The sequence below is a fragment of the Ceratotherium simum genome, unplaced genomic scaffold (genome assembly GCF_057802395.1).
Source record: "Ceratotherium simum simum isolate JZ-2026a unplaced genomic scaffold, ASM5780239v1 HiC_scaffold_45, whole genome shotgun sequence".
Lineage (NCBI taxonomy): Eukaryota > Metazoa > Chordata > Mammalia > Perissodactyla > Rhinocerotidae > Ceratotherium > Ceratotherium simum.
Genome location: NW_028261261.1, coordinates 451,787 through 465,150, shown reverse-complemented (window position 1 = coordinate 465,150; position 13,364 = coordinate 451,787).

The window sequence follows — 13,364 nt, the reverse complement described above, 5'->3', positions numbered from 1 at the left end:
GACGATGGTAATCTGGAAGCCAAGGAGAGAGGACTCAGGGGAAACCAATCCTGCAGGCACCTTGATCTTGGACTTCCAGCCTCCAGAATTATGAGAAAGTAAATTTCTGCTGTTTAAGCCACCCTGTCTGTGGTACTTTACTACGGCAGCCCTAATGAAGACAGTCCACCACCTAGATTCCATCAGTTACAATTTACTATGTTTACTTTGCCACCTCCATCCATTTATCACCCAAGAATCCATCTCTGTTTAATGCATTTTGAAGTACGTTGCAAACAACAGTAGACTTCACTCCTAAACATGTTAGCATACATAGTCATTAAAGTTCAAAATTTGGCTGAGGCTGGAAGATCTTCCCAGGTGGCTCACTGAATGGTGAGCACTTGGTGCTGGCAAGTTGGTTCCTCTCCACGTGGACCTCTCCACAGGGCTACTGGAGGATCCTCATGGCATGGTGGATGGCTTCCCCTAGAGAGGGAGCAATCTAAGAGACCAAGGAGGCAGCTTCAGTGTGGTTTATGATGTAGCCTCAGATGTCAGACACTGTCATTTCTGCAGCACTGTATTGACCACTTGGGTTCATGACAATTCACAGCTAATCGAATGTAGGAGGGGGCTGCACAGGGCATAAACACAGGTGGAAAGTACCATTGGTGGCTATCTTGGCTGCTAGCCTACACACCCCCCTTTCCTCCAGGCCACCTCTCCTCATAAGCCCAGAATTCCTTTTCTTCTGCTCCTGCTCACCCCTGAGAACCTGGTTTGATTGGAGCTGTTTGGGGCCTCTGGAATTCATGGCTGTGTTTGGGACAACATGGAAGGTCTCATCTTTCCCTTTACTCTTGCTCCTCTCCCCTCTCTATCCTTCTCAGTCTCTCCCCCAGCTCCAGCCTTTCTTGGCTCCTAGTGACTCTTTTAGCAGTAGAGGTTATTCTGAAGGTCAGCGGGATGTGCAACAGATAAGAGGGGTTTGGTGGAGCAGGAAATGTTGAGGGAAAGTTTGCTTCCTGGGCTCCTGTCACCTTCTGTAGAAGGGGAGCTTGGGGGTTGTTGGTGGCTTGTCAGGACAACTGCTGTGTTCCTTATTCTGAGACTGGGTCCTCAACATTCCCCAGGGCAGGGGATTTTAGGTTGAATGGGGCTCTATCTATCCACTACAGTTGGGGACAGAGACATCTACACAGCAAGAGGAAGCTGACGAGTTGCCAGCTGGGGCTCAGAATGTTCCTTGTGTTTGGGATTAGGGAGGATTCCCCACAGGGGCAGTCGTCTCCTGTTGGGAGGGACTTGAGGGACTTGCATTGTGGTCTCCTCTCATTTGTGTTGAGTACTGCTTGCTGATGCTTCTATAGACTCTTATCTTTTGATAATGGGAAGAGAGGGAGTTTTCTGAGGATCTGTTTGACACTTACACTGGAGAACCTGGTGTGTTGCCTAGTGAGACTCTGGTCATTGCTTTTCTGGGGGGGAGACTGGGTTACTCATTGCTGGGTATACTCATATCTAGTCTTAGTAGTCAGGAGGCATGCTGGGGTTTGTGTTGGGTGAAAATGGTGTGGTATTGGTTGGGGCTCCTTTCTTCTTGGTGTATAGGCGGTTGTAAGTTGGTTTTTGGGGTTTCCAACATCTCTAATCTTGCAGGAATATGGGGGAGCACTTGCTGAAGCTTCCGTCATTTGATGGAGCCCTCATTATTTGGGGGATAACTGGGAGGCATGAGACTGAGTTTCCTGTTGTATCTGGTGCTTGGAGACTGGAGGACCACTGCTTGTATGGGGCTCCCACCTTTCAAGTGTTGGGGTGACAGGGAGGGGTCACTTCATGGAGGGCCATTGTCTCTAATTCAGGGAGAGGATTGTGTTAATTGCATGAGATTCCATGTATCTTTAGTCAGGGGGCTCTGGAGCGGTGTTTATAGAACTCCTTTTTCTAGTGTTGGGGGAGATCAGAAGTCTCACTTTCTGGGTCTGCCCTTGTCTGTATTGTTGGCATAGACCGGGTGGTTCACTGGGCTGGGCCTTCCCATTGTCTAGTGTTGAGGAGCAGCTAAGGGTGTTACTTATGGGACTGCTGTCATTTCTAGAATTGGAAGTGACTAGGGGGTGCTTGCTGGAGTCCCATAATTTCCAGTTTTGGGGGAATGGAGGTTTTGATGCTCAGACCCCAGCATTTGTGTTTGTGGATGACAGTTGTTATCTGAGGTCTGGTTGCCTCTAGTTTTGGAAGGAACTGGTGATGTCTCTCTAGGGCTTCTGACACATCTGCTGTTGGATGCAGATTGTGAGCACCATTTGCTGGGGCTCCATAATCTCTAGTCTTGCGGGGTGGAGTGAAGATTTCCTTGGAGGTGCTTCCATCATCGCTATTTTTCGGGTATCAGTTCAACATGTTTTTAAAAGCATTATATTTTGAAAATGTTTAAACTTACATAAAAGTTGTAAAAGTATACAGGGTTGTTTTATTCAGTCAATATTCATTATATTTACGTACATTTTCTTTCCTGCTGATGATCATTCCTAACAGTATGTGTCTTTGTGTGGAATTCTTTTCCTTCAGCCTGAAAATTCTCTTTATAGAGTTTCCTGAATTTCAGTTCTGCTGCTGTTTAATTGTTCTAGCTTGTTTTTTTTAAACCCCATTTGAAAAATATCCTTAATTTGTCTGCATTTTTGAAGAATATTTTTCTTAAGTCAGAGAATTTTAAATTGGCAGCTTTTTCCCCCTCCCATTCAACCCTTATCTGTCAGATGTCATTCATGTCTTCTGCTTCCAAAGTTTCTTTTGAAAAGTTTCCAGACTTACTATTGCTCTTTTGAAAGAAATGTATCCTTTTTCTTTGGTTGCTGTAAAGATTTCTAGTTTGTCTTTCATTTTCTACAATTGTCCATGTTTCTTTCCTTTTATTCATAGTTATTTTGAAGTCCTTGTCTGCTAACTCAGGTATCTGGATTGTCTCTGGGTCTGCTTCTACTGATTTATATATTCATAATTGAGAGCATTTTCCTGCTGCTCTGCATGTCTATTAAGCTTTTATTGTGTGCTGGATCTTGTGAACAATACCTCGTAGAAGGTCTTAATCATGTTGCCTTCCTCTAATGATTAGGTTTCTAGTACGAATGGATCACCCTGAGCCTCTGAAGGCTAGGTTTTAGACCCTAAAAGGACATATATATTTCAGTTTTGCACTGACTCCCAAGATGTAGTCCTTACTCTTAGTGTGTGGCACTGACTCTCAGGCTGTGACATTTCTAGGGTCATAATTGAAAGCTAGGACTTTTTTTTCTTTTATCAAGGTCATTCCACTCCAGATGAATCCAAAAGCCAACCTCCCACTCCTGGCATGTGTGATCTCCGAAATTTCTGCACAATATTCAGTTTTCAGTGGCTTTTCTCTTCTAAGTCTCCTAGATTCGTTCCCTGCACGTGCACAAGTTAGGTGTTATTCAAGGACCTGAAGGGGGATTTTTAGTCAGATTTTGGGGGTTTCCTTTTGTGAATCTTTATTTTACACTAGAGTATCCTTCAGAGATATTTCATGGTCAGGTTGTATTTCCTCTACCGTAGCCCTGGAATCCAGTATTCCTCAAGAGAGCCCTGGTTCCTTCCTTTTTCTTTAGAATAGTATCTTAGTAACCAATTTCTGGCTGGTTGATAGGTATTCTCATTATTACTGGTGTGTTGTTCTTCTAGGCCTTCTGAGCTGTCAGGCCTTGGAAAGATATGAATCTATACTGTCCTCTACATACACACATTAACTATCTGTCTCTCTATCTATCTATGTATCTATCTATCTACTATCTATCTATGTATCTATCTATCTATCTATCTACCCATCCATCCGTGAAAAGCATGAATTGATAATGGTAGCTCTTATTCCAATCCAACGCCTCAGTTGGATTGGAATAAGAGCCAGCCTTCTCTCTTTCCCTGTTTATAACATTTTTCTTTGACTGTGATACACTGGCTCTCATCATCTACAATATATTTACTTAGTTGTTCATGTCTAGTGTATGCATAAATTAGTTTCAGAATTGCTAACCGATACCCTTCTGAGAAACATTTTTTATGAACTAGACTACAGGATTTCTGATCAGTTCTTTTGATCCAGGCTTACAGGATCTGGTAAAACATAGGTTTCCAAAGTAATTTTGGTTTCCTTTTCATAGCCTTCATTGTGGCTATGTTATTCATTTGCAATACATTTAGATTCATTTGTTATAGCTTGTTTTCCATTTTATGTTCCCTTCACTACCTGGTGGATTAATTTTTTTAACCTACAGTAATATCCACTCTGGGATGTACTGTTCTATGGGTCTTGGCAAATGCATAGAGTTGTGTATCCATCAACACAGTCATGATCTAACATGATACACACATGAACAGTCTTGATAGGACAATTCCATCACTCCCAAATTCCTTTGTGCTGTCCCTTTGTAGTCATCCCCCTCTCTTACTCTTTGCCCCGGAAACCATTGATTTCTTGTCCTTCCCTACAGTTTTGCCTTTCCCCAAATGGAGTACAATGGAATCTACAATAAATGGCTTTTCATCTCTGGCTTCTTTCACTTAGGAAAATGAATCTGATTTTAATGGAGGCATATGTTACACATAGCACAATGCATAGATCTCAGGTGTAGAACTGAATGCATTTTGACAAATGCATACACCTATGTAACCTATGCTCCTTTCAAGATATAGAACGTTCTCGTCACCCCATAAAGTTCCTCCATGTCCCTTCTCAGTCAATCCTTGCTCCTGCCTCACCCCTTCTCCACAATCTGAGGTTAGATGCAACCACTGTTCTGATTATTTTTCCTACCACAGATTATTTTTTGACTGTTCTTGGAATTCATACAAATAGAATCATACAATATTTACTCTTTTTTGTGTGTGGCTCATTTTGCTGAGTATAATCCTGTAATGGATTTTAATTAATTCACAATAAAAGATGAAATATATAATGTTTCCTATATACTGGGAGTCTCATAAATGTTTTACATATATTAGCTGATTGAATCCTTAATACAAGTCTGTGAAGTAGTCAATCTCATTGTTCTCATTATACAGATGAAGAAACTTTGGCATAAAAAGTTTGTTACTTGCTTGAGGTAACCATCTCTGAAGAAGAGAACTGAGATTAGGCAGAAGACATTGAACTGCGATAAGTTAAAAACGGAGACCACAGTTGATCCCAATGGGAGCACTGGAGCTGAGGTGGCCCTTCTGGGGTCTCTCAAATTGAGGCAAAGGAATTGGGCCTTTGTATCCGCCCCCCTCCCCCCATGAACCCGTGATTGGAAGTGGGCTGCTATTGGGAGTGGTCACAATCTTAGGTGTGGCACTTTCCTTTGGCCCAAGGAAATTCCCAGAGAGGTTGGCAGTATGAGCCCTTAGAAGAATTTCTGCAGCTACAAGAGCGAGTGACTTAGTCCTGAAATAAGAATCTAGAAAATATACCACTGTCTCCATTATGGTCCACCACTTATGCCACTCAGATGCACTTGCTTCTTACAGTCAGTGCACTAGGATTCTGGTTGGTCTTCTTGACTGGGGAAACTTAGAACAGGAAGATCAGTGGGACAAATTACAGACAGCTCTTGACTGCACCTTTTATTCATGCTACAATTGATACTTACAATCCCACTTCTCCTACTGTCCCATTTAGATTCCCCTCACCCTTGACAAGCACTTCTGGTGGTCTGGGTGGCTTACCTGGAGAGAGGATCCAGTTCCTCATCCCTGAGTCATCTGAACACCTGATCACCACACCCTTCACAGGATACAGCTGCTACACTTAATTATTGGGGAAAGAATATCAAAAGACAGCCCAATGGATTACTTGAAGGCCAAATGTCTTCTTTGCCCTCACTGTATAACAGAAGCCCCTTGTCCTCTGGATGAATTACTTGTGCCAGAGGCCATAGTGACTTCTTTCATTCTGTTTGCCTCATAAGCAGTAGTAAAGTTCAATGGGACTCTGACTTTGTCTCCTGGTAGAAGTGTCCACCTCTGGGAACCAGGACCTGTTGGTTAATTATTGTTTGCAATTCTTCCCAAGAACCCCATAACCCATCTTACATGAAGAACACCTGCAATGGCAACTATTTTCGACTACACATGGGAGTATCAATGCTTGGATTGCACCTAGGACAGTACAGTAGCTGATGGGATTCCTGGGCAGGGGTATGAACTTTCCACCCAGGTGATTGACAAGAGTACATTCTCAGGCAAAAAAGGGCTGAACAGTTCAGAATATCTTCCATTTGCCCCAGTAGATCCACCTTCTCTATCTTGCTTCACCCAGGAAGGTTAGTGAAGATGAACTACGTCAGCGGGCTTTCTTGCCTTATGGCTTTTGGCTGGGTTTGGTCAATGGGGAGCCTAGACATGAAATCAGAAGGATGAAAGAGAGTGACATCTAGTCCTGGCAATTTCTTGCAGGAGAACCTGGGGCTGGATGCTACCCCTGACCTCCTCTCAGCTCCTGGAATGCATTTCCCTCATCTCTTGTTTCTAGAATTCGATAATTTTTCACTATCCTTACCCCTTCAGGCTTAGCGGTGTTAGTAGAGCCCTGCACTTACCATCTCACTGGGTACCAACCACCTTTTGTGGTGTTCTTACATCCTGTCCGCAACTCTGAGAAGCCCCTTTATGAAAACTCTACTTGAATCATCCTAGTCTCAGTGTGTCCTCTGTTTCCTGCTGAGACTCCCACTGATATGCCAACTCATTGATAGCATAAGGAAAAGACCTAATAGTGAACCATAAAACCCAACAACATCAGGACCGACCAAGTCTCTGACCACATCACCTTCTACTACTCCCTCACTGTCCCCAACTTGATCTACTCCAGTCACACTAGCCTCTGTCTTCCAGACCTTTGCATGAATATATTGCTTTAGTCACACAAATTCGTATGACTCACTGTCCCAACTTGTTATGCTATCTGTTCAAGTGCTCCTTAACTAAGAGTTTATCCCTTCCTATTCTATGTAAATTAGCAAGATCTCAATCCCTCTTAACTATCTTAAAATGCTTTCTACATTTTCTATATGACACTTATAATAACATGTTTTCTTGATTTTTCTATAGTCTGTCCTTCCCCTATTAGAACCTAAGTGCTCCAATAGCAAAAGTGGAGTTTCATTCATTGCTACAGACACCAGTGTCTCCAAAAGTGCTTGGCATATAGAATGTGCTCAAGGAATATGCTGGTGGTTAAGAGTGTCTACTGTCTGGGCTCAAATTCAGGCTCTACCATTTTCTAGCCAAAGAGCTCAGGCAAGTAACATGCCAGTTTTCTCACATCTGAAGTGGGAATGATACTACTGCACACTTCTTAAGTTTATATTTAATACTCTGTAAGTTAATATTAATAAGGCGTTTAGAAGAGTGCCTGGTCTATCAGAAGAAATGTTTAATCATTAATTATGTAGTGAAATACTTCGCTATGAAAAAATTAGACCCCTTCATGAAAAGGAACAATTCACAAGAAAAGACCTAATCCTGTATGTACTTATTTACATTACACCCAAATATATAATGAAAAAATGACAGAATAACAAATAAGAATCTCTTTATCTATAACCGTTAGAAGACTTCAGTACACCTCTATCACTAAATAAGTTTGAGAAAATAGTCTGAAGGTAATACTATATTCAAAAGCAAAATTAGCTTGAGTTCATGAGAAAGTAGTGTCCTAAGGATAGAGCAGTCAGCCGAGTCAAATGATGCTGCGTGGTGAAGTAAGAAAAGAGTAAAAAATGACCACTGGATTGGGCCTCGTAGAAGCTGCCGATGTTCTTGACAAGAACAGATTGAGTGACATACTTGGACAGACCTGATTGAAGTGGATTGAAAAGAATGGGAATTGAGGAAAAGGAATATTTGAATACTAACAACCCTTGCAAATGTTTGCCTTGAAGATTAGCAGAGAAATGGCAAAAGAGTTGTTGAGAGAGACTTTGGGTTTAGGAGAGACAGACTTTAAATGGAATGTACTGGAACATGTAGTAAGTAAGTGCTGGAGTCCTAGCACAGGACATAGGTCTAAGGAAGAGGTTAGGTGTAAATATATGTGAATTTAGACTTCATTTCATGCGAAACTGATATGAACTGGATAATGGATATCCATTTCCTGAACTGTGCATGAGACCAGTTCTTCAGACATTGGTCAAATAGACCTAAGGGTGAGGTTGGCGATATAGGCTGTAAAGTACCATTGAGGCTTACCCAAGGCATGCTCAATGACCTCATCCTTGGGTATCACAGGAATCATGCTGGGCTATTTTTGCCGATTGCAATACCAGCCCTTTCTGATGTTGTGTTTTGATGGATGCAACACCACTCAGTCAATTGCAAGAAACAGAATGTTTGCCTGGGAAAGAAAAAATCCAATCTCAGGACGGGGTAGTTCCCAGAGCCTTGCTGACCCCCATCCCTGATGAAATCTCTGGCAACTTCAGTGGAAGATGTTGCCCAAACGTATTTTTCACCTTTGTCTTTACCAGGGCACAGCGTGCCAGGTGCAGAGCCCCAGGGCAGGGAGGACCCCAGAGCTCCTTACTGAGAGCAGTGAGCAGTTAGGCCTGGACTGGGGGAGTGACAGAAAGAGGACACCGGAAGCAACTCTGACCCACAGTGACATTGAGGGAAGATCTGAGCCAGTATATATTGCTCTTGAAAATGCCCCAGTTCTGGTTAATAACAAATCTTCTTTCCATGGTCTTGAATGGCAGAGCACTTTTAGACACGTGTACCATGCACAGGAGTAAAATTTCCCTGCAGAAGGCTACACTGTAGGTCTCTTTCCATCTCTGCTCCCTCAGTCACCACTGACTAGAGGCCTTGCCTCAAACTGTTGAGTCAGCTGAGATGTTCTTTCTGCTTCTTCTGCCCCTCCTTGGGAAATTTCCACATTCCATGTGCCTGATGAGTTATTCGAGCGGCTTTGATTACATAAGGCCCAGTGTCTACAAGGAAGGGGACTTGGTGGTCAGTGGGTTTTCCCCCTTCTATACATTGACCCAGGATTCAGAAATGCAATGGAAATTTCTTTGTGACTCGTCCAAGCAAAGATGTCACATTTTGCGTGTAAGTTCCTGTGTGTGTGTGAATCCCTCTGACAGTTATGAAAGTTGAATATAAAAGCTGTATTGAGATTCTCCCGTAAACTATGAATCATCAGCTCCTTTCTTTTCCTTCAATAATTATTTGTGGCTTCCTTTCTTTTTCCCTTCTGGAATATTTTCCTTCCAAACAGAAGACAGAAATAAGCATCTTTTATTTTCCCCTGCCTTGGAATAATCTCCATTAGTGATTATTTTCTGAAAGCCTAAAGGATGCAAATTGTAGGGGAAAAACACCAAGATCCTACTGCAGTGATCCACAAGCCACCCTGCCCCTGACCCATATTGTGGGAGGGGAGGGAATCTTTGGGCAAACCATACCTTGGCTAGAAGTTAGTACTAAGAGAAAGTCTCATCATAATGTATAGATTATTCAAAAACGAACTACTTATTGAGATGATATTTATTTTTCTTCAAAATGCATTTACTCAGGATCCTTTATGGTCTAAAATAATTTGGTGTATTCTCTGAAAAAGATGTGTTTTTTTTCCAGTTTTATTGAGATATTATTGACATTCATCACTGTATAAATTTAAGGTGTACTGCATAATGGTTTGACTTATATATTTGGTAAAATGATTACCACAATAAATTTAGTTAGCATCTATCATCTCATATAAATATAATAAAACAGAAAAAGCAAAAAAAGAAAAGAATATTTTTTTCCTCTTGATGAGAACTCAGGACTTAGTATCTTAACATTCATATGTATCATACAGCGGTGTTAACTATAGGCGTGTTGTACATTTGATCCCTAGTACTGGATCAAAGATCAAGTGTTTAACATAGATATACATATATATATATATAAAATGGAATTTTCTAGATCTTTTTATTAATTGCTAGCCTAATGATACTGTGGTCAGAGAATGCATTGTGTATAATTTCAATGTTCAAAGGCTTACTTGATGGCCCAGTATATGGTCAAATGTATGTATATTCTTTGGGGTTCATAATATACCAGCGTTATTTACATTTATATGTAAATATCTGTTAAGCTTAAGTCTTCCATAACTTTGCATATTTTTTTTGTCTTTAATTTGACCATTTCTAAGAGGATATGTTAAATCTCCAAATCTGGTTGTTCGTATATGTACTTATGCACATGGGTCTATAAATAATAGCTCTTTTTCACTTTGGGGGGATATATATAATGACTGTTAGTACTCGATCTTCTCTTCCTTTCACCACATATGGTCACCACATATGTCACATATGACATATGGTCACCACCTTTGATATTTCACATGCTTTTTGCTTTGAACTCGGATTTTATCAGATATTAACAAGGATACCCATGCTTTCTTTTGGTTCATATTTAAATGGAATACCATTTCTACCTATTTTAACCTCTTCTGTGTTTTGCTTCAAGTATAGGAAAGCATGTAGTTGGGTCCTGTGGTAGGTGGAATGTGCCCACAAAGGTGACCAATTCCTAATCCTTCGAATCTGTGAATATGTTACCTCACATAGAAAGGAGACTTTGCAAGTGTGAAGAAGTCAAGGATCTTGAGATGAGGAGATAATCCTGAATTATCTGGATGGGTCCAATATAATCACAAGGGTCCTTACAAGTGAAAGAGTAAGTCAAGAAAGTCAGAGTCAGAGAAGGAGTTATGACAATGGAAACAGAGATTGAAGTGATATGAGGCTGTTACCTAGGAATGTAAGCAACCTCTAGAAGCTAGAAAATGCAAGGAAATGGACTCTTCTCTAGAGCCTCCAGAAGGAATGCATTCCTGCTGACACCTTTATTTTAGCCAGTGAGACTCATTTTAGATTTCTCTCCTCCCAAAGTATAAGATAATAAATTTTGTGTTATTTTAGGCCTCTAAATCTGTGGTAGTTTCTCAGAGTAGCAATAGGAAATGAATACAAGTCCTATTTGTAATCCAATATGAGTGTTTCTGTGTGACTCAGAATTACAGCATCCCAACATTTTGGATTTTAAAGCTGTATTCACCAATGAAAATAATATTTTAATGTTAGAGCACCAAAAGCCTGTGTTCTGCTGTGCAATCTTCTGGAATTGCATGTTGTACCTTGTCAATTAAATTGTTTGAAAATTAACGTTGGACTGAACTTAGATGTGTAAGAGAGGAATCAACCCAAAGATAAGCTGTAAAGCTCACTGCTTATGATGGTTTTCTAATCTGCAAAGAAATAGATGAAAAGCTGCAAGTTTACACTGCTCCTCGGACTCTGAATTGTTTTTACTCTTTTAGAAAAACATAGAGTCATAAATTGCTTCTTCCTCTTTATTTTCTCCCTAAGACTATCTCCCTATTTATTATGGTGCAATTTCCCTGCTTCTGGTAGTATGTGTTTCCTAAGTCTGTGAGGCAGGCAGTTTTAGAAAGGTATATTGCAAAAGTTTTGATGATACCATTCTGTCCTCGACTTGCCCTTCCTTCAAGTTTTTCTTATGCACTCCCCTGTCCTACCTAGTTTCTTTAATGGATTATAAACTTTTGCTTCATCTCACTATACCTGCACATGCCCATGACCAACCTCATGTTGGTGCCACTGTATGAAATAGTGTTTGACTTGTAAAGAAATATGCAAATGGGTTCTTTCCCCTTAAGCATCCTTTGTGCCTCTTCTTTCCACTAATTCATTTTAGGATATTGATCTATCTCTTTTGAGTCCAGAGTTGTAGGGCTTGATCTTCCAAGGCTTTGGGAACATCTTGTGCGTGTGCTCCAGATTCCAAAGTCATGAAGAGACAGCCATTGCTCTGGAATGAACAAGTTGCTTAAGTCAAAATGCCACCCTTTACTCTTTTTTTTCCCCACATGAGTTATGCCTGAAGTGCATGACTTGATCTTTATTTTTAATACTATGGCCTTGGTACAGGTTGAACTTCAAAAACTATCGTTATGTCCTGGTCTTTGTTTTTGCCATCGAGGAGATCAAGAGGAACCCCCAGCTGCTCCCCACCCTGTCTCTGGGTTTCCATGTCTACAATTCCTTCCACAGTGATGTCAGCACCTTGGTGAGCACCCTGAGGTGGTTATCGGGATGGGGTCAGATGATCCCTAATTACACCTGCCAGGCACAGAACAAGAATGTGGCTGTCACTGCAGGAACCACACCAGCATTCTCTGCCCACATTGGGACACTGTTGGAGCTCTACAAAATACCACAGGTATGAGCGTGGTGGAGGGATGGATCTGGAGGGACTGAAGTTTTCCTCCTTGGTGAAATTCTGTGGCCACTCATGTGGAAAAGAAGAAAGTGGTTTTGCATGTCTCCCTAATAGGAAAAAACCTACCACAGATAGTTCTTGAAATGGTGGATTCATTATTTTGGTGTGTGAATCTGAGAGAGGGATGAAGTAGCCAGAGGCTAGCGTCACTGTCTAAAGCCGACCACAGGAGCTTCTGGAAGTGTGGTTGCCCAAATTCTCTCAAAGGAGTGGAAGCTAGATATTCTGAAATAATCATATCCTAGTTATTTATCGAATAGTTAATAAAATTTTATATGTAAACATGTACTTAAAACCACTTTACACTCTTCAAATGCTTTACAAATAGTCACAAATTTAATCCTAATATAAGACAATGAATAGGTAACATTATTATGGGAATTTTTAGAGATATAGAAACTAAGATGGATAGAGGTTATTTAACCTTCTCAAGTGCGTTAAGCTAGTCACATTAGAGTCAGGATTTGAACCCAGGCAGTCTGGCTTCAACGCCAAGCTTCCCCTCAATCACTTCTACCATCAGATAATATTGCTTCATACTCAAAGTGTTAGCACCAAGAATGTAAGTTTAGCTAACTGATCATATGAATTTTGTTGAAATTCTGTTTATTTTTCTTCCAGAGAACTCAATATGGAACACTTTTTCTCTTTTGATTCAGACAACCTATGGAGATTTTGATCCTGTACTGAAAGGTAAGGACTAGTTTTCCTCTCTCCATCAGATAGCTCACAAGGACACATCTCTAGTCTTCAGAATGGTCTCATTGTTGACACATTTTGGCTGGACCTAGGTAGGAATCTTAGTATCAGTTGATACAAAAGGTGAGCAATTCCTCTGGGAACTTAGAAGAGAGATGACTAGGAATGGTGCCTGCCTGTGACTAAGATACCTGTGAGCAAGAGAACGTACACTTCAAAAGATTGGACATGCATAGCCAGAAGCGCAGACTCATAAGCCAATGTGTTTATCATTTATAGTGACACAAGTAGATTAATAAATGTGAGCATTGCAGGAAACCATTGTT